We start from the raw sequence: 25,983 nt of genomic DNA, 5'->3' as shown, positions 1-25,983 counted from the left end.
CCCAAGTTTTACACATCTAGCATCTTCAGATGGATAACACATATCAGAATACATGTGTAAATAGAGACAGACTTCAGACATAAGACCATGCAGACCTCTCTGAATACTAACAAATTACAATACACATCTCTACATTTAATAACATATTTCAAACATCAGTTATTGAATCATTTTTAAAGTTAGAAAAAAAGCTAATACATAACACCTCACAAATGTGTAACTCACCTTTCAAATAGTATTGTAGAATATGAAGTATCATAAACTCATAAAAGATTTTCTTTTGCACACAAACAATGTAATGCACCACTCTCAACAAGGTAAACCAGTAATGGCAAATGTTCCCTGTCTTTCTCCACACAAATAAATGTAAGTAACAAATCACATTCCTTCCTACATTATTTCAAATTGTGAAACACATTTCTATTGGTTAGACATATTAACCCTTACCAACTGACTTCTCAAGTACCCAAACTGGTCCAGTACATTTCTGAAGTCGAGACTCCACCGCGGTGCCTCAGTAAAGCGTTGAGATGGAGCCGCGAATCCATACAGGAGTTTGAAAACCTTTTACTAATAATACTAGTATTATTTTTTAAGAACACATCACATCTAAACATACTACTGATTTGGGAAGTCTTACTTTAATAACATATCACTTACATATAACTTATAATTTCATATTTTAAAAGCACAGTTAAGTTTCAACCCTTCCCTCATTCTGCTTAATCCCAGTTTCCATAGTAACAGTTTCTGCAACATTCAACTGAACTGGCAGGTCACAAGTTCACAATATTTTCAAGTTCAGCACACAAGCTTACAAATGTAAATAGCAGGTGTGGATGACTTTCCAAAATATTACCTTATCGTATCTACTGTAACTTTGATACATTTTTAAATAACCAATAAGAAACATGCTTTTTAAAGAAAGTAACATGCATTCTATTTTTTAGTGTACAATGTTCATGAACAGCCAATCAGTTATCTGCTTTTAAAAAACAGCATATTGTCTACCATTTTAGATACTTCTCATTCTACCAACTGACTATCTCAGCTACAGACATCTTTTCATTACTTCTAGACATCCCTTCAAGATGCTGACAATGTGGATTGTAGGGCACAGCTATGTTTTCTGGTTCAAAAGGTATGCTGAACACAGAGAGTTATTGACAAAGACCTAGGTTTGCAAAATCTAGATATTAAATGGATTGCACAAAGAGGATTAAAGGGGCACCAATTGATACCTTTTGTTAAATCCTTTTTGCTTCTCCAACTCCCTGACCTCATGATTGTGCACTGTGGTGGCAATGACCTAGACACACTGACTGCATGGGCTGGAAATGCTAATGAAGGATACCTTTGCACAATTGATTTAGCTTTTGCCTCAAACTGTCTTTGTATACTCTAATATATGCCAAAGACAGAAATGGAAGTGGTAAAATCCATTCTGTCCACAGATTGAGATCGCTAGAAAGAATGTCAATAAAGCTGTTTCTGCTTACCTCAGAGAACATAGGATGGTCTCCATCTATAACAACAATCTACGTTTTGATATGGATGACATCTTCAGAAGTGATGGAGTACACTTCACAGATGAAGGGAACAGAGTCTTTCTCAACAACCTAAAGCTGTGGATCTGCACTTACATGTAGCTACAACAAACTCATAATGAAAACAAGGGCTGTTTTTAGAGCCACCCTATAACACAATAGTAAATCGATTTTTTTTTTTACACATACTCTTTTTTAATTTTGGGGGGATTTGCGCACCCGTCGCGAATCTGCAAAAGCATCAATTCAATGTATATAACACAATACATTTTTCAGGTTTTACTTTTATATATTTTTACTAACTCTATCAAGTTCAATCTTATTATTAACTTAAATCACACAACCTCTATAAAGCAACTTCACAAATGCAACACCACCTTTTATTTTATTTTTATTGTTTTTTATAAATCATTGACAGTAGTTATGCAAAACATACAACAACAAAATATTGATTAACAAATAAATTCAGAGAGGGATGAAGAAACGGAGAAAAGCCAAAAGCCAAAAAAAAAAGGAATAAATAAAAATAAAATAGAACATAATATATAAATATAACATATGTAACGGGTACAAGCATTATTTACCCTACCCAGCTAGTTACTGGTACCCATATTTTCTTCCCCATTTCGCATCTCCTGCGACCTTTTAATCTGTATACCGCTTATTCCATGCTATATATAGCTAGTAACCTAGCCCTATAATTTATGAACGTTGGTGGATCAGAGCTAATCCATTGGGACGTAATGCCTGCTCTCACAATGGCCATTGCAATAAAGATTAACCCTATTTCGAAACTAGTCGACAACACCCCATTCTTACTCACGTCTATCCCCAAGATCAGGTGTTATTGGAATCGCCTTGCCGAGGATCTGGCCCAAGAAGAATTCAATATCTTGTAGATATTTAGCTAGCTTAGGACAGGCAAAGAACATGTGAATCGTATCAGCGGCCAGTGCCCCTCACCTACTACATGAATTGCCACGAGACCCAGACCACTTGGACACTTTCCCCAGGGTGTAATATAAATCAAAGGCCAACATATAATGTTTGGCCCTCAAGTTGCCGGTTATTAAAATCTGGTTGGCCAATTCCAAAGATGCATCTAGATCAGTGCCTACCTGTCCGAACTTCCTATCCCATCTTTCATTCTGAATTACCAAGTCATCAGGAAGACCAGATATCAACATTTGATAGATTTTCCCAATCCGGGACCTGGCCTCAATAATATCCACCAAGGGTATCTTCCTAAACTTGGCCCTCCCCTGTGTCAAGGTTTTAGCCAAAAAGCTTCTGATCTGTAAGAACTTTAAAAAATGTTGCATAGGGAGCCCACATTTTTCTTGTAAGTTGGAGAAAGATGTAACTTGACCTTCGCTAAAAAAAATCCCCCAAATCATTGATTCCAAGAGCCCCTCAACTAATAGTTATCTGGTCCTGAAAAATTGACGGTAAGAGCCCATGTGAAAACAAGGGAGGATAGGCATTTATATTGGAGATACCGAGCCTGCGCCAATTTTTGTTCCAGATACCGTAAGCAGATTGAATAATTTAGAATTTTGTTTTCTTAGAATAGCTTGGTTCAATGATTTTAGTTAAACAATGTTGAGCATCCTCCCCAAGTAAAACTTCATAGATAGTGGGTCTGACTGCTTCGGGAACTGCTGCTTTAGTCCCAACTAGCAGTATCCCCATTTGTTGCAATAGTGCTACCCAATGGTACAGCATTAATGAAGGTAGTCCCCAACCCCCCCTAAGTCTTGGTAAAATTAGCCATTTAGCAGCCCTTCTAGCTTTACAATAACCCCATAGAAATCTAGTACATACTCTTTCTGCTCTAGAGATACCCGAAACCGGGAATTCTAGGGGTATGGTCCGAAACAAGTAAAGACATTTCAGAAAAATCAGCATTTTAATGACGTTGCATCGTCCATGCAACGAAAGATGCAGATGATCTAGCCTAGCAAGTGTCTGATCCGTATTTCTTAGAATCGGTAACAGGTTCATCTCCGGTATCTGCTCAACCGCCGCCCTGATTTTCACACCCAAGTATGTTGCTGCCGTAACAGGTGGAATATCTTCCGGCAGCGAGGTGTCCGAGTGAATAACCTGGGTTTAGTCGGCATTTAACTTATAGCCGGAGACAGAGCCAAACTGTTCCACCAAATCATACACTACCGGGAGAGCGGATCTTATGTCAGTTGTGAAGATGGCAATATCATCAGCATAAGCTAATGATTTAGAGGCAACGCCATTGCCCATAACCGCTTTAATCTGCCTGTTAGTATCCAACTTGCTAAGGAAAGGATCAATATATATTGAAACTAATAACGGGGAGCAGGGACATCCTTGGCGAGTTCCTCTACTGATAGGAAATGAATTAGACTCTAGTCCCGAAATCCGAATACTAGCCTCAGGATAAACATACAGAGCCTGTACAGCTGAAATGAATTCCTTTGGGATCCCTTTGGCCTTTAACATCAGCCAGAGAAACCCCCGGAGACCCTGTCGAACGCCTTCTCTGCGTCCAGCAGGATCATCCCGAGGGGTGACTTTGAGGCCTGAGCCCAATCAAAAAAGGCAATTGCCCGCCTAACATGATCTGATGTATCACGACCTGGCACAAAGCCATGTTGGCGGATGGACATCAGGGGAGTGATAACCTTTCCAAGCTTTAATGCAATTATTTTAGAGTAGACTTTGCTGTCAGCGCAAATCAAAGAGATAGGTCTATAGGATGAGGGACTAAGTTCTGGCTTATCCTTTTTTTTTAAGACTACAATAGTGGTTTTGTGCCATGAGTCAGGAGTCTGGCCCTTCTGAACTTGAAGAAACAAAGATTCAAGCTCGCCATAAAGAACTTGTCTAAATGTGCGGAAAAATTCCAGGAGTAGTGCATCGGGGCCAGCGGCTTTACCAGCCGCCAACGAGGTTATGGCTAATTCTATCTCCTCCACCGTAATCGGAGCGGAAAGCAAATCCCTCTGTTCCGAAGTAACCTTAGAAGTTACATGATCACAAAGAAATTCCTCTCTAGACATTGCTGGAACATCCCTCTCAGTGGAATAAAGCCCCTTATAGAAATCCTGAAAGACCTCCAAGACCCTTGCCGGGAAATCCTGAATCTGTCCCCTTTGGTCTTTTATGCAACAAATTCTGTTAAAAACTCCCCTTTGGTGTAACCGTTTAGCCAACAATTTGCCAGTGTTTTCCCCAAAATTCATATATTTCAGCCCGATGTTGAGTAAATTTAATAGCTAATTCCTCCCCATAGTGTTGATGTATTTTAGTTCTAACAGATGCAATCTGCCATTGACATTCCTCCCCTTTCTGCACGTCTCCAATTACCCGAATAAGCTCTACCTCAGCTTTCCGGAGCTGACCCACCCAGGCATTGATCTTCTCTTTTATCGACCATTGACGGTGAAGGGAGAAACTGAGGGTCTCCCCCTCACTGCCACCTTAAAAGTGTCCCAAACTATTAGTTCAGATGCAGTTCCCTTATTCCTGCTAAAGAACTCTGCAATCCACCTGGTCATATATGAGCAATATTCCTGATCTAATAATAACTTTCTATCAAAAGTTCAGGTTGCCACTGCTTGCACCGAGCTACTAAATGGTAGTTGAATTACTATTGGATTGTGATCCAATATTAATCTGGGGAAAAGCTCACAGTTAATCCTCTCTGTGATTAAATGAGATACAAAAAAGTAATCTCATCTAACAAATTTGCAATGAGGGGCTGAAAAATACGTAAACCCGGGCTCCGCCGGTCGCTGTCTATGCCAGATATCAACCAGGCCATGTTCCTGACAGAGCCCCCGTAGAGCATTGAAGATCTTACCCTTCTTCCCCAAATATGAAGCATTACTAAACAGATTAAAATTGCTGTTCAGATGAATATTAAAATTCCCACAAAAAACTATCGGAGAGGGCCATAAAGCAAGTTCGATATTCAAGAAGTCTAAGCTTGTAGGATCGTCCATATTTGAGCCATACAGGGAGCAAATAGTATATGGTATACCGCTAATGATTACTTCTACAATTGCCCATCGGCCTAAATTGTCCTCCTTAACACGCTTACTCATTAATATGCCGTGCCTTGCCAATATCGCTACCCCTCGTGTGGTTGTAGCTTGCCGAGTACTTGCAAGGAGATCAAGACCCAAATCTTTTAGCCAGCCCCAGTTATTCCAGGAAATATGTGTTTCCATGAAGGCATAATACATCAATCCGCATATACCTAATAAGTTTAGCCAGTAAACTGATCTTTTTCCTGTCATTAAGGCCACAGCAGTTTAGGGAGCAAATTTGCATATTACTGTTCTTATCCATCATCCTTAAAAAATTCCTTTACCAGCACATAGCAAAGCAAGCACCTTTCCACAGATTTTCTTAAAAATGCTTCAAAAAGAGGAAACGGATCTAAATACTGATTATTGCCATAACTGCACAAATGATAAAATAACAGTGTACACCCCCACCTATCCTCCTCACCCTGGATCCTCCCCAATTTCGCCCTCCTCCTACCCAAAAACCACCCTCTCCATCCTCCATCCCTGCAACACCCTACCACATAAGGCATGGGGACCAACAGTCCCTGGTGATGCTGAACTAACCCACTCACCCCTCCACAATGCTAGACCTTTATATGTATTCAAGCCCATACTGTAGAGTAATTCAGAACACCTGGCAGGAGAGAGGAAAGAAAAAGAAGGGAGAACTAACACAAAGAGACCAGCGGAGACTCCCTGACAGACATAAGAGCCCCAGAAATTCAGAGAAAACAGTTGACATCGGCCCGGCTAGATAGAAAACAACTTCTAACACTTGATCTTAAGATGGCTTCAGTGACAATAAGAAATCTTTTGCCTGAATCTCTGATTAAAAATACCGCGTATGACCCTGAGAAACCACCTTCAGTTTAGCCGGGTTGAGCAAAAAAACCTGAGCCCCCTTTGCCTGGAAATCTGGGATTAGTTGGTGCAAACGCCATTGCTGTTCAACTGTCTTTTGACAAAAGTCAGGGCGCACAAAGAAATCACACCCCTTACCAACCCTTTTCCGATCTGGCCTGTCAAGATCATATAAGGATTCCCTGGCTAAGAAATCATTAAGAGAGATCAGAATGACACGTGGCCAATTATCTAATTGTCCCCCTGCTCTGCGCAGGTTAAAAGGGAAGCGATGGGCCCTTTGAAGTTGTATCTTCCAATCTCATTGTTGAAGATCTGGGAAAGCCTCTTCAAAAAGCTCAATCACGAACTGGCGAACATCCGACCCCTCTTTGCCTTCAGGAATACCCAAAATTCGCAGATTATTTCGCCTAGATCGATTTTCAAGATCACCCAGTTTCAGCCAAGTATCATCAACAACAACGCTGGCACAGTTTGCTTACCACAAGAAGTAGATCCACTCCTGCATGGCCTTGGCTGCTCACCTGAGCCCGGCATCTCGACCGCGGAACAGCGGTTCCCAGTTTCAAAACTTCCCCGATCACCAGCAGAAGCCATCTACGCCGAGCTGTCAGAGCCCGCCGGCGTGCCGCACCCCCTGATACTCCTATTACTCACTTTCGGCAGCATTGACACAGTATCCCCTGCTGATGAGGCTGGACAAAGTGAGAGAATCCCTGGGTTATGGACACTTTGGGCCGCCAGACGACAAGGGAGCAGAACTCCCCACAGCCAGAGCCACGATCTCTAAATCATCCGCACGGACACCAGGGCAGGTAAGCTTTATAAACAAAGTCCATTTCCTCCTATACTCAGTTTTCCACACGAAGCATTGTTCAAAATAGCGATAAGAATAGGTCTAGCGAGGAGAGAGTAAGTGGTCAGCTCACTCGACCGCCACAACGGCCTCCATCTTGCCTCTCAACGTACTTCTTCAATTGGAACACCACCTTCTAAATTATTTACTATTACATTATTTATTTGATGTGGATCCGCGAATCCACCGCAAAGATACACGGGAGCCGTGCGACTCCAAAATCGAAAGAAAAAAACGCCCCACTTCCATTATTCGGTATCCGGCCCAAGGACCCCATCCCCTGGGGCCTTGCCTCACGTTGGGGACCGCGGGAAGAGCCCCAATGCCCCCACGGTCCCTGCCTGCTCCCCGCCTCCTGCGGGAGCCGACATTGCTTTTGGATAAGAGTTGCTAATATGCAGCTCCCTTTGCCCAAAAGCAATTCTGTTTTGCTTCAGGTTTCCTGCTCTCGCTCCCATGAAGCAAAGCAGAAGTTTGCAATGGCAGGGCTCATGCCCTGCCATTACAAACTGCAATGTCCTGGGGGTGGGCACCCCAGGACATTGCTGGAGCCGGACATTGCTGGACCGCCACCCCGCTGGGGGGATGGCGGTCCCCAGGGCCATGCAAGGCTCCAGGAGGGGGGCCGTGCAGCCCCTCTCCCAATGTATACATAGCCCCAGGGAGGTGGGGCCCAAAACGGACCCCCATATTTTTATTACTCAATGCCCCGGGGATGTGGTGGTTGATTACCTAATAACTTTGGCGTCGTTTGACGAATCTTCACGAAATTCTCCTCCAAAAAAAGTCTATCCAGGTCAGCTCCTTTCCTGAAAGTTTGGGGGTGATCCGTCAAGCAGGGGCTGAGAAAAAGGGGGGGTCCCAAAACGAGTTTTCTCAATGTTAATTTCCATAGGATATTTTAAGACGGGCTTAGCCCGAACTGCTGAACGGAATTACCCCACATTTGCCAAAAAGGTCGAACTTGGTTCAGAAAGTTACCTTTTTTTAAATGGGGTAAATCCGTTCAGTAGTTTTTGAGAAATTCAAAAAATAAAAGTAAAAAAATCAATTTCCCATAGGAAACTTTGGGCGAGGCTACAGCCGAAACTGCTGAACGGAATTACCCCAAATTTGGCAAAAAGGTAGTGCTTGGTTCAGAAAGCGAACTTTTTTTAAATGGTGTAAATCCGTTCAGTAGTTGCTGAGAAATTCAAAAAATAAAAGTTTCAATATCTAGGGCAGTGGTGGAGTCGCGAACCCTCCAGACCACGAGTTTCATTCTGATTGGCTGCCACGACCACGAACTTCATTCTAATTGGCTGTCAACACTCCAAACAAGGAAGTGTTGGCAGCCATCTTGTGACTCAGTAGAAGCGAGTCGCCAGAAAACAGAGAAACAAAGATATAAAACAAGAGAAGGGGGCAGGGTAGAAACCCCCTGCCCCCCTAGGCCTGCTCAGGGGGTCCCAGACGGACCCCCAGGGTCAAAAAACGCATTTTAAAAAAAAATTACAGCACGATACGTGCTGGAGTCGCGAATTCCGACGAAATTGTTTATAAAACAATGAAGCGCGGGTTCCCGCGTTTTATTTTAATGAGGCCCCTGTTTGGACTAGGTCCCGAGGACATTTCTTTAAAAATTATAGCGGTGGCTCGCTGGGGCCCCCGCGGCTGCGGGGACCACCACCTCCCCAGGGGCTTTACCCATTTTGGAGGGGGGCACACGGACCTCCTCCTGGAGCCTGTGATGGCCCTGAGGACCGCCACCCCCCAGGGCCGGCTCCTGCAGTGTCCCGGGGTGACCTTGGGGCCAGAAATGGCCGCTGGAGGGGGGCCGACACGGCCCTCTTGTTTGTTTTTTGCACTGCTCTCGAGAACTTCTTAAGTCTTTCAAACACCGAGGGGTATATTCTGAAGGACACATCGCCGAGTTAACGGCACTTTATCACAACCAAAACTGTGATAAATTTAACGCACCATTCACAAGCTGGAGCAAACAGCCCATATCACCAGTTTACCAGTGATAGCAGCCTCAAAAAGCATTGTCACGGATGACCCCGGCATATTTTGTCAATGAGATGTAGAGTAGGCGTACCCGTGTAAAAAGCAGCGAACACATCACTTCGCAAGTTTTTCAACCACCAGCAAGATTGTTGAAGAGAGTACAAAACAGGCAATGAGGTGTGTTAGTAGTAGGAAGTTTATACCTGCTCTGAGCTGGTGTAAAGTCAGACTACAACCTGCAACATGAAAGGGAGCCCAGCCCAGAGCCACACCTGAATGACAACAGATGCAATGGAGCCAAGGATCATGCAGCTCGGACACCCAACACTGCTCCGACACCCCCGCCACCAGCCCCTTGTCCGCCATCCCCCCTCACTGCCACCCCCACAAACAAATGTGAGAGCAACCTTAGGAAATCTGGAACGTAAAAAATTGGCTGATGTCGCACAATTAGAATTAAGAACATGCATGTGAGGTTGGACAAATAAGAATCTCAGTCATCTATGGATTTACATATAAAACATTTTATTTAAACAAAACAACAAAATAAAAGTAGGTACAGGCATGGCGTGTCATCCCTGGACAATTTGTGAGTTACAGCCTGCAAGACAAAAAGAAAGCTAAGATTGTGCGTCATGCGTCCATCAAAGGAGAGAGAGAGAAAGAGAGAAAGAGTGAGAGAGAGAGAGAGAGGAAGACAGAGAAAGAGAGAAAGAGTAAGAGAGAGAGGAAGAGAGAGAGAAAGAGTGAGAGAGTGAGATACAAGGAAGAGAGAGAGAAAGAGAGAAACCGTCTGAGAGAGAGGAAGAGAGAGAGAGAAAGAGTGAGACAGAGAGGAAGAGAGAGAAAGAAAGAATGAAAGAAAGGAAGAGACAGAGAAAAAGAGAAAGAGTGTGAGAGAGTGACAGAAAGGAAGAGATAGAGAGGGAGAGGGAGTGTTGACACTGGAGAAAATCCTCACAGCTTACCTTTCTGCCACCGGTGTGTCTCCAACCACATGCCCGGACTTAGTGCAGCCCTCAAGTTTAGTCTTCTGAAACATAGTATAGAATCATTAATGGCAGAGTACATACAACTGCACACGCGTAATTCTCTGTTTCGCCCCTGCACACCCAGGCTGCTGCACCCCATGGACTCCCGCCGCCCAGAGGGGCCTGCCTGCTGCTGTGCACCCAGGCTGCTGTACCCCATCCACTCCCAGTGCCCGGAGTCGACTACCTGTTACTGCGCACCCAGACTGCTGCACCCCATCCACTCACACTGCCTAGAGGTGTCTGCCCGCACCTGTGCACCCAGGCTGCTGCACCCATCCACTCCCACTGCTCGGAGGTGTCTGCCCGCTCTTGTGCACCCAGGCTGCTGCACACTATCCACTCCCACCGCCCAGAGGTAACTGCTCGCTGCTGCGGAAACAAACCTCTCTGCTCACTTTCCGCCACTTGCGTTTGTGTACGAGGGTCCACCACATGCCGAAGCAACCTCCTCAGCTGTTGCGTGCACGTAGTCAAGCCGAGCTCACAATTCAGAGTGGGTGTTGATTGCCAGGATGGCCATGCATCATCGCAGGCCTGCTAGACAAAAAGCAACATAAAATTGTACGTCATGCGTCTATCAAAGGAGAGAGAGAGAGAAAGAGTGAGAGAGAGGAAGGGCGAGAGAGAAAGAAAGAAAGAAAGAGTGAGAGGATGACAAAGAGAAAAAGAGAAAGAGAGAAACAGTGAGAGAGAGGAAGAGAGAGAGAGAGAAAGAGAAACAGTGTGAGAAAGAGGAAGAGAGAAACAGAGGAAGAGTGAGAGAGAAAGAGAGAGAGAGAGAGGAAGAGAGAGAGAAAGAGTGTTAGGGAGATAAATGAATAGATGGAGAGGGACAGTGAGTGCCGACACTGTGGACAAAACCCTCACAGCTCACCTTTCCGCCACCGGTGCATCTCCATCTATGTGTCGGGATATAGTGGAGACCTCAAGCTCACTCATCTGAAAAATAGTACAGAATCAGTAATGGCAGAGTACATACGACTGCGTACGCCTAAATCGCTGTCCGGCCTTTGTGCATCCAGGCTGCTGCACCCCATCCACTGCCACTGCCCAGAGGTGTCTGCTCGCGGCTGCGCACCCAGGCTGCTGCACCCCATCCACTCCCTCCGCCCAGAGGTGTCTGCCCGCCCCTGCGCACCCAGGCCTCACTGCTCACCTTTCTGCGGACAGGACACCCTCTACATCATGAAGCCCCACTCCGCAGGCCACCAGGTCTCACATTTGGTGCTGCTTCTTGATTTTACTATGGCAGAGGACATACCAGTGCACCCGCCATCATCGCAGGTTGCACACCCGCTCAGCCCTTGCGGTGCCACTACCTCTGTAACCAGTGAGGCCACGCCACGTAGCGGTAGGCCCCAGCTGGTCGATAGCTCAGGCCTACACTGCGGTCCAGCAGGGCACACAAAACCTGACCTGTCCAGACAACTGAGATGGGACATCATCGCAGGCTGCACACCCGCTCAGCACTTACAGTGCCCCTACCTGAGTGCAACGAAAGTCACCGTCCCATGGTGGTGTGCCTGTGCCAGCCGCAGTGCATCCGGTGCACCAAGTCTGAAATGGAAATGGCGTGGAGCACGTTCGCCCGGTCCTTTTTATTGGCAGGGTCACTTGCCCTGTGACGCCTTTGCTTGATGGGTGTGGTGTGGGTGTAAACCAGACATCAGGAAGTGGCTGTGGTTTACTGACAACTAGACCTGAGAGCACCAGATCACTACAATGAAAATCTGGGCCATGTAGCGTTGTCCCTGTTGCAGTGCTGCCGCCACCCGGGCAGCAAGTGCCAATGTGTCACCCTGTGACCCAAGTCCTAAAACATGGCCATTATGGAAGGTAGGGGGAATCACTGACCCATTCATCCATATTTCTACACATGAAAGATCGTGCACATGACATATCTGTGTGGATATGAATGTTTATTGCACATTCAGTGGAGTGTTGCAGCTGTAGCAATACAGGGCCATGCAAAGCCCAAATTTCCGTGTTTGGCACATGGAGGGCAGCCATTTAGAGCCAAGCTCGTGCTTGGGGGTTAGTCACCGCCAACATATGTACTTATCCAATCACTCCGCCGATTCCGAAGCACAATAAATTCACTATACACTCTCCTTGCAGTACTCTAATGATCCAGCCTCTACCTATGTACTTATACAATGACCGAGACAAAGTTACATAACCGAAGTTTTCCCCACTGCCAGAGGTATCATGGTTGCGAGCGCTGTCCATAGCAGAATGTAATGTGGTAGGGCCCAGGGGCAGCATCATGCATACATAATGAACACACGAACACAGTTAGATAGATAGTGGAACTGGGTACGGGCACTCTGCCCCTTTTTATTACCAGGGTCACATGTCCAGTGACGTCTGTGCTGGATGCGTGTGGGGTGAGTGTAAGCCAGGGAATGGGTGGTGCTGGCAACAAGTACAACAGTAATCATCGGATCACACACAGAGATTCAATCATAAAGGGTCCATGACTTGTGCTGCACTAAGTTAGGGGCACCAGATGTGAAATAATACACAAAAGATTCTATCATAAAGGGTTCATGACTTGTGGTACACTGAGGTAGAGGCAGCAGATCTGAAATCATACACAAAATATTCTATCATAAAGGGTCCATGAGTTGTGGTGCACTGAGGTAGGGGCATCAGAAGCATTCCGCGTGTGCACAGCTAGCGATGATGCGTAGTCCGGAGGGCCGCACTGATAGCAATGTCTGTTGCCTACTGGACTGCTTCATTTGCAATCGCAACTCGATCTGAATTGTGAGCCCTGCAGTCCACAATGTAGATGGAAGGCAGTAGTCAGCACAGACATCGAGGAATGCTTTTTGTCACTTCCTCTCGACAAAATCCGAGGACATAGAGTACAATTCTGTCTGCAATTAATAAATCATGTCTCAATGTAAATTGTGAGCTCTGCTGACCGCAGTGTAGGTAGCAAAAGATGAAATGTGTATGGAATACATTGTCGAAATGTGTAGGTTTCGGGGATGTTATAGTTAGTTGCCTACTGGACTCTGAAATTAATGAATCAAGACTGAATTCATACTGTGAGCTCTGCTGGCCGCAGTGTACACTGCCATTCAGTGTTCCTTTGGACTTGCAAGATGAATTTGGTCATTGTACTAAAGCTATAATTGATATCAAAAAAGTTCTTGAAGCAAGGATACTAAAAGTATATTGTGTAGGTTTCAGGGACGTTGTAGTTAGTTGCCTACTGGACTCTGTAATTAATGAATCAAGACTCAATTTTAATTGTGAGCCATGCTGGCCACAGTGTAGGCCAGAGGCAGCGGTCAGCAAGGGCCCACAGCCATGTGGCATTGAGTTGAGCTGCACAGTTAATGGCATCAGAAGTATTCAGCGTGTGCGGAGCCTGCGATAATGCGTGGTCTGGGCGGACCGCGCTGGTAGCAATGTCTTTTGTCTAATGAATTCTGCCTCGGTAAGGCTACGTGGCGGTGACTTGTGGTGCATTGAGTTAGTGGCACCTGAAGCACTCAGCGTGTGCGCACCCTGCGTTGATGTGTGGTCTGGGCGGGCCGCGCTGGTAGCAATGTCTTTTGTCTAATTAATTCTGCCTTAATAAGGCCACGTGGCGTTGACTTGTGGTGTAATGAGTTAGTGGTACCTCTGGCGCGCAGCATGTACACAGCCTGCGATGATGCGTGGTCCGGGCGGGCCGCACTGGGAGCAATGTATCTTGCCTACTGGACTGCGTCATCTGCAATCGCGACTCCATCTGAATTGTGAGCCCTGCTGTCCGCAGTGTAGATCGAAGGCAGTAGTGTGTACAGATATAACTCTGTGGTGCTGTGCCTTTGTGTTCACAGGGGGCCTGTGTCGAGGAGGCCCACGGTCATGGTGGCAGCCACGTGGCAGGGTGAGGGCCGCCGCTCTGGCAGATGCATTGGCCTTCACACAAGTGAACCACGCTCAGAGCCCCAACCTATTTATTCACACTTCTACGTTGGACCAGCCCACTGTGCTTTCGCTTACAAGGGACGACGACACAGGAACATGACCGAGATCTTCCCCACTGCCTGAGGTAACATGGTTGCGTCCACTGCCCACAACACTACAAGCACCAGCAGTATATGTCCACAATGGGAGATTTGTGCTCTGCATAGTGAGGTCTGTCCAGCACATCACCGCTACACTTGGTATTGTGTGCATTATTATTGGTGGGTGACTTACATCCTTCTCACATGTTTGGTTGCCACATCTTGCAACATTCAGCTATTGTGTGGCTGAGGGGCCATGCCGTTTTTGGAAGGTTTGCTCTCCTGTTGTGCGCTGCCTCTGTGGTAGTAGGTGGGTGGGGGGTGGTCCGGGGGAGGTCCTGAGGGTGGTGGCAGTGGGTTTTGTGGCCTTCTTGGGTGTGGGAGGTGCATGATCAGTAGCTCTAGGACATGTGTTGGTCTTCAGATGTGGTTCTGGGCTGTGCTTCCTTTCAAACTGTAGGTAGTCCTACTTTACACCAGTAAAAGGCAGATGTTACATTCCTACTGCTAACACAGCTTATCGCCTGTTTTTGGATCACACTGCAGATTTGGCTGCTCGTTGAAAATATCGGGAAGTGGTGTTTTCGTGTTATTTTTGCTTAGGAACGCCTACTCTGCACATTATTAACGTTAGTTGTTCCTCTCATTTGTGGCAAATGTTTTTTGCAGAAGCTATTGCTGGAAAACTGGCGATATCGGCTGTTTTCACCAGGTTGAGAATGGAATGATAATTTAAAATCACTGAAAAAACTATAGGTTTAATGAACATTATAATTAGAAATTAGCATTTAAAAAACCTTTGAAATTCACTGAAAAAACCATAGGTTTCAGGGACGTTATAGTTAGAAATTAGCATTTAAAAAACCTTAGAAATTCACTGAAAAAACCATAGGATTCAGGGACATTATAGTTAGTTGGACATTTCACTCGTACAAAACCAGAGAAATTCGAATGTTATAGTTAGTAAAGCTAACTATAAATCGTGCCCCCGCAATGCACTGCTGATGACATCACATATTACATCACTCATGACATGGTCAGTGACAACACTGATGGCATCACTGATGACATCTCAAATGACATCACTGATGACATCACTGATGACATCATCCACGTGATAATCTGATATACCTCCTCACACCTTAATATAACCTTTGATACACCCACTCTAAAATACAGACTACCATTTTCGAAACCATAGACAAATCAATAGCAGTTACTATATACCCACTGACTAATTCCTAGCTATACATACACATTCATTCATTCACCCATACAGTTACTCATATATGCAGTCACTCATCACTACAGCACTGTTATATGTACTCATACACCTATACAAACACTCATACACCGTCACTCATCCATAGAGTTATTGACACACCTAGCTAGTCATGTAAAGAATCAATAACACTGCAATTTACTCACCTATACAGTTATACGTTCGCTATCTAACCTATTCATACAGATACTAACATATACTTACTCTCTTAAACAATCACTGACACAAGCACACACTCATTTATACAGCCACTCTCACAATTACTCACTGTCACATATAGTCATTTATATACTCCAACACTCACATATACTGCCTTTCACATATGTAGTTACTCCCGCATATACCAGTGAGACATACATTCACTCACCAACACACTGATACACACACTCACTCACCTATACAGCTATTTCCACATGTACTATTGAACCCATACACCCAGTAAATTATCCACTCACACATGTAGGCAGAAAGTCACACAAACACAGAGGCACCCATACAGATACTCATGCAACCAAAAAGTAACCCATATAGACAGTCATATACCTAATCATCTACCCATGCATCAGCTTACCCAACAACTGAGAGACTGATACAGACATTCACACAGTTTAGTCACTAACCCATGCATTCAGTAAGACACATTTAATCACTAATTTATACAGTCACACACATATTAAATCCTCCACCCACACACTTATACACTAACTCATTCTTCAATACACCTTGGCATTAACATATATAAAATATATTTAAACTTCACTTTAATTTGCGATTTCCTAATAGGAAATCAAAAATTAGGAAATGTTAAAGCAAGAGTGACGTTCAGCCTAAGTCCCCCCTTGCTGCACCCCGAAATAAGTAGTGCACATGTAAAACGCACTGATGCCCTAGGGTCATGTGTGCATTTTTTTGCACTTTAAAAAAAAAGCAGTGTTTTTTTTTTAATTGCACATGGTCACCATCGACTTTAATCGGATAGTAATTGCATTTAGGAAATGCTTTGTACTTGTGCATAGGAAATCACAAATAGGAAATCCCTATTTGCGATTTCCCCTTTGGGTATCTCAAAATACAATTTCTACAGGGTAAGAAATCACATTTTGGGATTCTCAAATGGCCTTTGTACATTCCAAAAGGCTATTTAGCGTTTCTTAATGGGCTGAAATTGCGATTCCGCCCATTAAGAAATGCTACATAGCTTCATACATCTGGCCCTCAATCTCTGTCCCAAATTAAATAAAATACGTGGCCCCCTACCACCCATCCCCACCACTCTGTGCCTTCCCTCCCTTCCAGAAGCTATTGTGGTAGCAAAGAGTTCATGAGGTTTATTGAAGAATTGGCATTGGAGCAAATTGAAGCCATCAACTGAGGGTAGCCAAGTCAACTCACAAATGCCTCAGTAGGGGGAGGAGCCAAGATGGCGACCGGAGCAGTCGCTTGAGCGCCCGGCTCCGTCGGCCCTTGGCCTCGGACTATCATCCTGATTCCTATCCTTGCCGATTTTCGAGGTGCAACGCGTGCGACGACGCGCTGACTGCGCCGCCGCTTTCCCGAAGTCTTAGCCCGCCCGGATGCCGGAGTTTTTGGTGCCTTTGTTCCCCGCCCTGGACCCTTGCTCTACTGTGGCCTCGGCCGGCCCCCTGGAAGCGTCGCAGTCACCGGACCCGCTGGTGCAAATCTGAGCCCGAGGTCCCGATCCCGCCTCACGCCACGTACGGTCGCCAGAAGAGCCGGGAGAGAGACGCCCGGACACCTCCTGTACCCTGCATCTGACGGGCTGGAGTCAGAGGGTAAGCCCCGGTGTGGCGGGTCTCCTACCCCGCTCTGTGGACCACGCTGTGGAAGGCTGCAGACCCCCTTCTTCTATGGTCTAGTCGGCTGCAAAGAGCGCCCGAGGGAGGGGAAGAGACTGCTGGCTTTCACCTGTTGCGGCGCAGACCTGTTGGGAGTTGCCTCCTTGTCACGATCCCCCCCCCTGGCCACGGTACCGTTCAACGGTAAAACATGGCGCTGATTGCCTGCTCGCTGCTGGGGGGTGATGCTCCGGTCTCGCCCGCTGCCCGCTTCGCCCTCCCTCTACCAGACTCCGGCTCCCCAGTGCCGTCCCGGATTGCTGCCGTCGGGGGGACGCAGCCTCCGCTGACATACGGCTCCGTTCTGGCTGCCCTGCGGGACTTTCGTCTGCAATTGTGTGTCGGCTTGCAAACGCTGAGTGAGCGGTTCGACTCTACACTGTCTGCTGCGGGCCGTGAGCGCCCCGTTTGTGATCAACAAGACGTGAGTCTGCCAGTGCTGTGGCCCTCCTGCGGGGAAGCAACGACTGGGTATAACGGTGCTACACTGGTGTCTGCATTTGGCTTTCCCGGCGCTCGGGATCAATCGCTCTCCTGCTCAATGGCAGATACTTTGTTTCCCCGGTCATTGCTGCCTGCTTTGTTGTTGCCTGCCTCACCGTGCCCGCAGGAGTTTCCAGCTGAACTACACCTGGCGACCTCGAGGAACCGTTCACGGTGGCCTATGACTCCTTTTATGTGGAACTCATGTACTTTACAAGCCAGGTCTGGATTTTATATGGTGTGCAATGGGACCTCCATAGATGATCGGCGGCCATTTTGTGACTCTACTTCTCCATCTTCTCCCAAGTGGCCATATTGTCTTTGTCTGTTCGGGATGGGGGGCATTCAAGAGGGGGCGGGTCTAATCGTACGCCCGCGATCGGGCCAGGGCTAGATTACTTTCTATCATCATGGCTTCACGGCCGGGCTGGACTGGGACTGGAATTGTCTACTTATGTTGTGCGCACTCGTCGCGATCTGTCTGCCTTCATTTCCGTGGTGTTACATGCTATCTTCCCACGACCGCCTTCGGGTGTAGTGGGGCTTCAGTGTGTGGAGGCTTGGTTGGCCGGTGGTGTCGGGCGCTCCTGAGGATACGTGGGCTCCTCCCCGCCTCCTTTCTTCTTTCTTCTCTTAGTTTCTTTACTCTATTCCTACTTTCTCTCTCGTCTATATTTCGGGTTCATTGGGCGACAGGCACTATGCTGGGGGGGGGGTAGGCCATAGCCTCCGCATTGGTGTAGGGTGGGGGGGTAATTTACTGTTTCTTCTTAGTTCTATGGGCCTCTTTCTTTCATGTCTCTGCGCTATACTTGTTTCGATTCGGGGTCCGGGTGTGGGGTGGATTGAGTGGGGGCGGCTTTTAGGGGGTGCGTATTTACTACTGTGATGATCCTGTTATCTAATTGCATCGCCTTACTGTATGAGATTTTCTATGGCTGTTTTAATGATGCTGCTGCTCTCCAGTGTATGAAGCCGACTTGCGGACTCGAATCTCCTTGTTTCTATCCTTTACTGACTTTATTCTCGATAAACATTTTTTTTTTTTTTTTTTTGAAAACCTTAAAATTAACCTTCACTTCTCCTTCCCCCGGTGTCAAGGATCCCTCCAGTGTATGAATCCTGAATCGTTGCTAATCTTGACCTTGCCGCACAGGGAATGTATTGTTTGCCTCTGTGCTCAACCGTATTGTGGCCGGCCTGATGGTTGTAGGCCCGTATTTGTTCTTTTACTCTGCACAAATAAAGGTTTTTAAAAAAAAAAAAAAAAAAAAAAAAAAAAAAACAAATGCCTCAGTAACTCTCACACATAGATTTCTGCAACAGTCTAGAACCAAACCAATGCCCCTGGCCTGAATTAACATATCAAATGAGAAAAGGGCACTGCATTAGACAAATGCCATCAATGAGAACATGGTACTCTGGGCCCACAGTCCCTAGTAAATCTACAGGACAGTGGCATGTCCAAACATTGGGTGGATCAGGGATGCTGTTAACCTCAAAATCTATGAGCCAATGTGTCCCTAGAGACAGGATTCAAAACAGCATTTCAAAATACAATCAATAAGAAAGACTGAGTCAAAAAAAAAGTTTGAGATTAGAAATTAAAAGACCATGAAGGTTTATTACAAAATTTAAAGGTCCAATACCGAAATAATATAATGTAGATGCAGCACTAAACTCACTGAATTACATAGAAGTCCCTAGCCAGGAAGGCTATCAAATGAGGAATAATATAATAATGGGCAACAATCTGAGAAATGCTATATTTCAGGTGTGCAACAAAATCAGTAAGAAATTGGGCAGCATCCCTACCCTAGTAGATGCCAAAGGATAAAAAAAGGTCTGGATCAACTCGAAATTCAAGGATTCTACACATTGTATAGAAATTATTGACTGCAACGTCAACATGGTATCATGGATCGCTGCTCCAATAAATTACATTTTAACATTTTAGAGAATCATAAACCTCTAACATCAACTTAGCACTGAGAAAGAAATGTTAAAAATAACAAGAAAATAACACAGTTTAAAATAAATGTGAAGAATTAACATGCAAGCTTTGATGAAAGTAGTTAATTTAAAATGCATAAAACTGTAAACACTCCCATGTACCCATACTAGGCATCAAATAACTAAAGCAATGCTGCCTGAAAAACAAACAAATAGAAAATGCTAAATATGAATAAAAGGTAAAATTTTTTACCTTTTCCATAGCCATGTTTTTTCATAACAAATAACAGTTACTAATATGTCTTATAGTATTTCCCAAAAATGTTTCTATAAATACAAAGTCTGCTGTTAACACATGGTTAATTTTTACATTTAACGGGGCGTTCATACGTTGGAATACACTTTTTAAATCATTAGCTTGATTTTTTTAACTTGCTTATTTTTTTTTTTTCAATCAATGGTGATTCTGCAAAATGTTTTCTTTTTCATTAATACAGATATTTTGGTTTCTACATAGACCATTGTTTAGAGATTTGATATTAGAAGGTGAAAGAAGAATTTAATTTGTTGGAAAGTAGGCCTGAATGAAGCGAAACCCACATGAATACATAATCGTTAGAATGTAGTTGCAAATGTAATATTGATGTCTGTGGACTACTGTATTCCTGTGAGATGACGAGGAGTGATCATATTCCTAGGTGAGCATCAGGCGCTGATTGGCTGATGGGAGATCAGAAGACCAACATGTTACGAAGCTTCAGAATATGATGTCTATAATAGTGAGTGTTCCTAGAGTAGGTCACCCTCTTGATATAGAGACCCTACTTTTACCATTTACCCGTTTTCCACTATTCATTTTCCTGATCCGGGCTTTAATGTCCTATCGCTTTGAGACTCTACTGAGATTTTGAACCTCTCTTTATGGGAAGTTCTTCTGTTATATTTTGATCTACTTGAGCTGACTGTAATACTAAAACTTCATGCTATTTTCACTTTCTGGAATTAGAACTCTTTATGGGTTCTGACTAACTCCATTGTTTTTCCTTCCCTGATTCTCAGAATAGAGATTCTTTCCTTAAAGGAACGTGCTTTAATGTATTTACTATAAGATTTGAAAAACCAATATTGATTTTATATTTCGATCATTTATTGATGATTGAGATTATTCTGAATTAATTTGTGATTTGCAACAAAAATGATTTACTAAAAGATTGATTATTAAACCCCTTTAAATCATACCCAAATCTAATTATTGACTGATAGCATTAGTGATTGTGACTATAATGTATGTGCTATTCAGATCTCTTCTTCTCTAAAAACAACAGCAAAGATCCATCACATTTGAATGTAAGCAGCAGGGGGGTTAGCCCTGATGCTGGTAAACCGTGACTTTTAATTCCTCTGATTTTCTTCTTCAGTGTGAGAAGTTGGCCTGGCATATGCTGTCCACTAGTTATAGTGGGCACCTTGAACCAGTCCAAACAACCCTCATTGATGATAGGTTTAAAGACAACCTTTATTGAAAGCTATCCTAGGGATAGGTATGGAGTGCAGCCTTCAGGCTAAGTCTTGAAGGAGGGTAAAGCAGCTTGGTTTACCAGATTATAACCCCTTTAATTACTAAAAGAAAGGAGAACCACACAAGGTATATAAAAATATATGTATTTATTTCTAAACACTCACTACTAATCTCTTTATGAGATTAGAGTCCAAGATACACAATAATAAAGTTCTACAATGACAGTAAATAGCACAATATACAATGGGCCCTAGGGGCGGACCAAACCATATATTAAGAAAGTGGTATAAGAACCACGACTTGACTAGACACAGTGCCTAGAGCACGTAGAATACCTGGGACCCCAAGGAACCATCCAAGGTAGTGACACAGGAGACTCACGGGGGACGTGTGCAGTGTGAGAACCCAACTGCGAGCCCCGCACTATTCTATGGGAAAGTCACGGTTGGAATTTTAGAAGTTAAGGACACTAAGGAGAGGACTTTGAGCAAACCCCTTTAGACTCTGGGAGATCTAGGGCCAGCACCCACGGGAGCACCGGAGTACTCAAATTACCTCACCCAGGGAAGCCGGGTGCATAGGTGTCAAATGGTGTCGGGAATCGTCGTTGATTTCAATGGCAATCTGCTGCAAAGGGCTGCTGACGGGAAGGAGAAAAGTGTACAGTGTGATCCAAGCCTGGATCGAAGATCAGAAGAACCTGAAAGCAGAGGGAACAGAGTCTGGGTCACTTGCCAGTGACCAGGGGCACGATAGGCGAATGCCCACCGATGTCGGGTGTTTCAGGTGCGAAGAAGTGGAGCTTGACTCTGCCGCCACGAGGACCAGTAGGCGTCGACGATGACCAGGAGCTGGATTCGAGCTGTCCCACAAAGGATGTCGAGTGCTGCGGTGTCGGTGCCCAGAGTGGACCCAACAAGCCTTGGCAACAGCAACCCACACAGGAAGAGAAAAGATGCTTCGGTGCGGACCAGCAAGGTCCTGGGGACTTCCCAAGCGATGGAGAGTGAGGGCACATCTGGAGCAACCAGGTAAGCCCAATTAAAGTTAAAGTTGCCTTCACAGGGACCCATCAGTCGAAAGACCAGGGATCACGAAGGGGCCTCGAGAGGAAACACAAAGGGTCAGCTCACGGAACACTTGTGGAGTGTTGGCAGGCAATCTTCAGAGCAAAGGCTGCTCGGGGTCAGGGCTACAAGTAACCCAAAGCTCAGCTGTAGGAGTCGTTGGAAAGCTGATGCTTCTGCAAATGGTCACGGTGTCCAGGGGTTCAGGTTGCATGGTCTTCCACGAGGGATACAGGCCTCAGAATTGCTGAGTGCACAGATCAACCTTTAGAGACCATGGAAACCCACCTCCTGTGTTGCAAAATTCTTCGGAGTCCGGCGGGAGCTTCAGAGATGCAAACCGGACAGATGCATCTTTGGTGCTTGCCAAGCAGGGGAGTAACTCCTTTACTCCAAGGGAGATTCTTCAGTCATCTAATTCAATGTAGATCGTCGAAGTTCCAGGATTCAGTATCAGAGTTTCATCCAGGTGTAATCTAAAGTCCTGCAGCCAGGGGTTCCATTCTTATACCCAAGGAAGGGGTGGGACAAACTCTAGGGATCCACCTATGGGAGGATCAGGAAAACCCATTTCCTTTGTCCAGTTTCGCGCCAGAGGAGTGGCTGGTAGCCCCTGTAACCGGTTTGAACTGGACTATGCACAAGACACCAAATGTGCCCCAAGTGCAGACTTCAAAGCACTGTTAGAGTGCACCCAACCAGCCCCAATACACTAAAGCCTGCCTGGGAGGTGGTGACACCTCCCTGTAACAGGAAACCTACTGTCCAGGCCTCCCCTGCTGGAGTTTTGTCTAACAGTAGGAGGGCAGACTCGTGTCTGTGGCTGGCAGTGTCCATTTTGTGCTGCCAGGGCCCTATTAGCTGGTACTGGGTATACCGGTGCTGTCATGTCTCTCCCTCTAGAATGGTGGGATCATACTCCCACACCAGTTACTGGTGTGGGGGTATGATTCCACAGTGTTTGACACCAAACACGACATGTTTTGTGCAGCCATCCCAAAGTTACCATTTACCGTTAGGTTATAATGCACTTAAGAGTATATGGTTTGGCTGCATCACATACACACCCGGAATAAAGGTTCCGAAGGCTGCAGAGGGGCTCTGCTCATGCATGGGCACCCTCTTACATAAAACCCAGAACCCTGCCTTCAGGATTAGTAAGGCCTGCCATAGGGGTGACTGATAGGTTTATATGTGTAGTGATATGGAGAGATATAGTGAACCTATATCTCAGTAAGGGGTGCATGCACCACCTTACCCAGGCTGCAGTAGCAGTCCTGTGGTGTCATTTTGGAAGGCTTCCCAGGGGTGGCATAATACATGCTGCAGCCCCTGGTAGGCCTCTGGGGTACCTATGCCCTGGGCACATAGTATACCATATACTAGGGACTTATAACGGTACCCCAGAATCCAATCTGGAGTTTACCTAAAGTACTGAGAATCAATTTAGAGAGGAAGCAGCTAGACTGGGGTCCTGGTTAGCAGGGCACCAGCCAGACTAAAGTCGAAAAACAGTAAAACATCAGCAAAAAGTGGAGGTAACTATAAGAAGCAGATCCTACTCTCCTACACAACCCCCTCTCCCCCCCAAATGTAAGGACATTAAACTAACCTTGACCAGTTGAATCTTCATGTTCTAAGTGGAAATATCTAGAGAGTCCATCTGCATTGGCATGGTTACTCCCAGGTCTATGTTCCACTGTATAGTCCATCCCCTGTAGGGAAATGGACCACCTCAAAAGTTTGTGGTTTTCACCCTTCATCTATTTTAGCCATAAGAGGGGCTTATGGTCTGTCTGAACAATGAAGTGAGTGCCAAACAAGTATGGCCTCAACTTCTTCAGAGCCCAAACCACAGCAAATGCCTCCCTCTCAATGGCTGACCAACATTTCTCTCTGGGGGTCAGCCATCTGATAATAAAAGCTACTGGCTGATCCTGACCTTCATAATTCAATTGTGATAACACAGCCCCAACCCCCAACTCAGATGCATCTGTTTGACCAATGAATTCTTTGGAGTAGTTAGGACTTTGCAGAATGGGAGCAGTGCACATGGCCTGCTTTAGGTAACCAAATGCCTTTTGGCAGCTGACTGTCCACTGAACTTTCTTGGGCATTTTCTTAGAAGTTAGGTCATTAAAGTGAGTCACTATGGCTCCATAACCTTTTATAAAACTTCTATAGTACCCAGTCAGGCCCAAGAAAGCTCTGACTTGAGTCTGGGTGGTTGGAGCAACCCAGTCCATTATGGTCTGGATTTTGCTCTGCAATGGTTGAACCTGGCCTCCACCCACAAGGTGGCCCAGGTACACAACCTGACTCTGCCCTATCTGGCACTTAGTAGCCTTGATGGGCATCAGTCCTAGTGACTGCATTGATACCCCTGTGGTCTACACAAAACCTCATCTCTCTCTTACCATCTTTGGTGTGAGGTTTGGGCACTAAGACTATTGGACTAGCCCAAGGGATATCTGAGGGTTCAATGACTCCCAATTCCAACATCTTCTGGACTTCAGCCCTGATACAGTCCGACATGATCAGGTTGCCTGTAAATCTTATTTTTAACAGGCAGACTGTCCCTAGTGTTCACTTCATGAGTGTACCAGGTAGTCAGTGAGAACAGATGGCTAAACTTGCTGAGAACTTTTCTGCTGTCAGTTTGTTGCTGGGTAGTGAGGCTGCCTGCCAAGGCTACACCATCTACTGATCCATCATCAGGGTTCTGAGAGAGCAGGTCAGGGAGTGGGTCACTCTCTTCCTCCTGTCCCTCATCAGTTGCCATGAGCAAGCCCATGTCAGCCCTGTCGACATGGAGCACCCTATGGGGGCTCCTGGGAGTTCCTAGGTCCACCAGGTGGGTAACTTCTCCCTTCTGCTCAAATATGGTATGGGGCCACTCCACCTATCTTGGAGGGTTGCTGGGGCCACAGGCTCCAACACCCAAACTTTCTGCCCTGGCTGGTAAACAGTCAGCACAGCCTTTTGGTCATGCCAGGCCTTTTGTAATTCCTGGCAAGCCTCCAGGTTTTTAGTTGCCTTCTTCATGTACTCAGCCATCCTGGAGCGGAGACCAAGTACATAGTCCACAATATCCTGTTTAGGGGGTTTGAGAGGTAACTCCCATTCCGCCTTCACCAGGCACAATGGACCCTAACTGGATATCCAAACAGAAGCTCAAATGGGCTGTAACCAACCCCTTCTGTGGAACTTCCCTGTAGGCAAATAAAAGGCAGGGCAAGAGTATGTCCCATCTACGCCTAAGGTTTTCTGGGAGACCTTTAAGCATCCCCTTTAGGGTTTTGTTGAACCTTTCAACTAACCGATTGCATTGTGGGTGATAAGGGGTGGTAAATTTGTAATTTACTCCACACTCCTTCCACATTACTGTCAAGTAACTAGACATGAAGTTTGCATCCCTGTCTGATAATTCCTCCTGGGGAAACCCACTCTGGAAAAAAATCCCAGTAGGGCCCTTGC

The sequence above is a fragment of the Triturus cristatus genome, chromosome 4_1 (genome assembly GCF_964204655.1).
Source record: "Triturus cristatus chromosome 4_1, aTriCri1.1, whole genome shotgun sequence".
Taxonomy (NCBI): Eukaryota; Metazoa; Chordata; class Amphibia; order Caudata; family Salamandridae; genus Triturus; species Triturus cristatus.
This window is presented reverse-complemented; position numbering follows the sequence as displayed.